Source organism: Corapipo altera, unplaced genomic scaffold, assembly GCF_003945725.1.
Source record: "Corapipo altera isolate COAL_440 unplaced genomic scaffold, ASM394572v1 48b, whole genome shotgun sequence".
NCBI lineage: Eukaryota > Metazoa > Chordata > Aves > Passeriformes > Pipridae > Corapipo > Corapipo altera.
Genome location: NW_020884884.1, coordinates 7,889,284 through 7,893,544, shown reverse-complemented (window position 1 = coordinate 7,893,544; position 4,261 = coordinate 7,889,284).

Sequence of the window (4,261 nt, the reverse complement as noted above, 5' to 3'; positions counted from 1 at the left end):
AGGAAAACCTGAATCCTTTTTTGGTTGAAAACCTGAATCTTTTTTTTTCTCTTGTTTCGTACAGTGAGTATCCCCACAAGTAAAAAAAATATGGATGCAACTGCAGAGCCAAATTAAGTGGTATCAAACTCATGGTAGCTTTAAAATCATAGAGCTATGTGGAAGACTTTCATCTTTTACCTGCTGTATGTGATATAATAACATTGATATATGTTTGAGCAGCCATTTGGGATTGTATATATCAGAGGGACTGTGTATTTTGAAATTTAATCCTCATGAAATATTTGACATCCTGAATGGGATAATTGACACAGGGACACTAATTAAGGAGCTGTAATTCAGAAGGTTCTGATCATGTACTTTATACTGACATGTATATTGTCCCCCTGGTAACAGTGTTAATGGTGCTTAGACATGTGTATCAGGAAAAGAGGGCATTCTCCTGGGAGCTCTGGAAATCAATCTCCTATGTAATGCCATTTTATAATGCTCTAGAAGGAGCAGATTTACACATTTTTTCATTTATTAAGCTGTTCATACATAAAATATTCTGTCTTTGAGATAGTTTGACTCAGCTGGTGTTTTCATTCTTAAAAATCTGCAGTGAATAATATCTTCCCCTGAAACTGAGCTTTTTGCCTAAACTGCTTTGCAGTTCTTAATTTTCACTTGAAGTCTTGGAGAAATCTATTCTATTTAGCTGAACTGAGTCCTTTTTACCTTACGTAGGAATTATTTCATCAACTCCTGAAATGCAAAACCCTCTGTAGCAAGAACGAAAAGGCAGTCTTGTGACTGCAGCTCTGAGCTAAAGGACATGCTTTCTCCAAGTGTGATTTCATTCAGGTAGTGAGAGCAGAGCTGCATTAAGAAACAAAAAGTTTGGCCTTAGGCAGGCAGGTGAGCTCAGTTTTTTCTCTATTTTCCTCCTGGCTTTGTGATCATACTAGGCACATAATCAGACTGTCTGCCTGCCCCAAACAGAGCATTCCTTTATGGCATTTTAACAAATCCAAGACCTCTTGAACTCGTCTTACCAGACTTTTCAAACTTTCTTCATGATCATAAGGCTTAAGTCAGGAAATACTTTTAAAGCACTGATTTGCTATATTGTAAGTGAATACAGAGAAACTTGTTAATACTGTTTAAGGTGCATTACCCTACCACCGTAGAAAACAGAAAAGCAAAGGACAGGCTAAAATCCAGTTAAAATTGCTGGAGTCTGGCAAAATGTATTTAGCAAATCTAAAACCACCTGAGAGATATTGATCTCACTCTTGAAAAATGTGTAGAGGGATTTTTAACTTTTTCAAAATTAAGCATTTTTCAGGTCTCCTGGTGTGCAGCTTATACAGAAGCTGGCTCTTTCTGCAGTACAGCATGTCCTCTGATGCTCATTTGGACATTGCTCCAGCAATGAGTCAGAGTTCCAGCTATTGTTTCAGTAACATCAGTTCCTGCCGTGCTGGGGGTTTCCCCTCTCATCTCTTTCCCAAATTATCAGCCAGACCCAACCCTCTTCTGTTCATAAAATCCAATGGGAGGCCCCAGATTGGGCTAGGGTGGCTACAGTATACTGTTCAGGCAATTCTAGCGTTGCATCTACCCTGCAGAAGAAATGGCTATTCATTTTCATATCTGACATGGGAACCCAAATGCTTTGAGGCACCAACGAGAGAACAGTCATTACGATACAGTGCAGACGGCAGTGCTTTGTCAAAGACCACGCTTTGGGAGACACACCTCCTGTAATCAGCGTATCTTGCAGCTCCGTGTGGCTTCTCTGCAGAATAGTCATGCTGTCATTTCAGTAGTTAGTTTGGAGGGGGGGGGGGAAAGTGGCAGGTAGGCTTAAAAATGTTAACGATTACTAGTGTACGAAGATATTTGCACAGGGTGAGGAAGACCTTTTGCTGCTGAAAAAAATGCAGATAGGTAGAGAAGACGGTGTATCTTGAAAACAAGACGCCAACCGGATTGTTCTGCTGCAGCTGTAAATTCAGACTAAATGAGACTGGAAGGAGCTGAGGGTATCAACCTCTTATGTCCTGTAGCAAAGGACATGGAGAATGGAAAAATGAACACGTGATGTACAGGGTAAGCCAATGTTGTAAATGTGTCTGAGCCACCACAGTCACCTGGACTGGAATCCGTTATCATTTGGTCTAAAGCCAAAGGGTTATAAAACATGCCTTTCACAAAACTGAACTGTTTATGGCAGATCTCATCTGTGCAACACACATGCCACTGTGATAGGACTTGTTACCCCAAACTTCTCAGATACACTTCATCTCATCAAGGCTAATGAGAGTAGCCATTACATGTGTTCAGAAGTGTCCTTGACTTATGGCAACACCCACAACTCAGATGGTTTCAATCTTTCCAGCATGTGGATATTTCCAGAAGATTTTTGAAGTTGTTTTTAAACTTTTCATGCATGTTGCTTGTGGAAATACAGAAGAAATTACGTGTATGGTCTTTTCTCTTATAAAGAGAAAATCACATCTTTTTCATATGTCCTTAACCTAGCACCTCCCAGCAGACTAAAATAAAACTCATTCAGTGCTATCCTCAGAGATGGGCTAGGAGGTGGAAAGAGAAGAGGCTTAGTCAGACTGAAAAGTTGTTTGGTGTTTTATTTCATTTGTGATGCTTCAGCATGAGACATGCAGATTTCCATTTTAAGTGCCTTTGAAAACATTGTTGGTAAATTTTCACACTAATAAATATGCTTATTCTGCTTGAGGCTTAAACTTCCCGTAGGCTTTTTTGATTTTGTGCTGCTTACAGCCCTAGGACCCTCAATATAACAGAGAACAATGCTTTATTAAATCAAGCTGCTGTATAAAACTCAGCTGGAAGCTACTTGGCCATTTCTGCTGCTGCTCTCAAGTTCCAGAGCTGCAGAGTTGGGTTAATGTAACATAACTTTCCCAAGAACCTGTAGTAGGGCTTGATGTGTTTTCTGCTGTATAACCTCATCTTCCAAATTAACCTGAAGACAAATGGGATGCGTTTATTTGCTACTTCTTTGAGACAGTATATTTGGCTATCATAGTAGCGTCTGCCTTGTATTTTGAGTAAAACTGAATCCCTAAGAAGCTGGTTTACTAAGACCAGAGACTACCCTATCCGCAAAAAAAGTCAATGGCACACCTCAGCATGCAACTTGATGGGGAAAAAATCAGCAGAAAAAACCCTGAAAAATATTGTGGGTTATGGCATGTGTGCCTGATCTTTGGTTCATTGTCTTCCCCCTGTTCTCAGGGCACATGGCTTTCAATTATGAGTACAGAATCACAGAAAACCTGAACAACAACAGCAGCAGTGTGGAAATCTACCTATGTACCCACACTTATGAGTGGCTCCAGAAGATGTGGAAAAGCTGACTCATACAATTGTCCCTACCCCAAAAATTGGACAAACAAAATTGCTTAATATATTTAGAATCTGTCCACTGACTATGCCAGGTGTTAACAGACAGTACACTTGACTATATTTTTATCAGGAAAACAAAATATTTGATAATAAAGTTTCATGAAAACAAAGTAGCACAGTGAGCCTGCAAGTAAATCGGTCTTTAAGAGAGAGGACTGACAACTGCTATCCTTCCTCTTCATTACTCCTTGAAGACAGACAGAAACAGTAGTAGATGTGCAGCTTATTGAACTGCTAGATCTGTTCTATTATTCAGGTTGTGGCACCAACAGTTCAAGTTGTTCCTGACCAGATATGCACCTGGGGATGCCCATGCCACATGCCTCTTGTACCCTGTACTGTGTTCTGTCAAAGAAGAGAGGACTCTGTGAAAATGAGGTTGGGATTCAGTTCGGCCCCAAACACTGATGTGAAAGCTATTATATTATTATATATTATTATCATTACAACTTAGGACAAGCCAAAGCCATCACAAAGATGTACAAAACTTACAGATGAAAATATACAACTGCTGTAGGCAGTTCAGATTGTTGTTGTGTTGTTTAACATTCCAAAATAAATTTTTATATTAGAGCTAAAAATTTCAATGAGTGAGTTCCCATGGCTGGCTGTATATCTGCCGAGTGTCTTTTACGGCAGCTGCTGCAAGACCAATCAATCAGGAAGACCATAGCCTCCGCCCACCTGCTATTTACATCCCCACCCGTTCAGCTAGAGGGTTAGGCAAGGGAAGGAAATGGTCTCACACTACATACGTCTACATGACACAGTGTGATGTGTTAGAAACAAATGAAGTGGTTTGCTGAGGATTTAAGTTAACTAA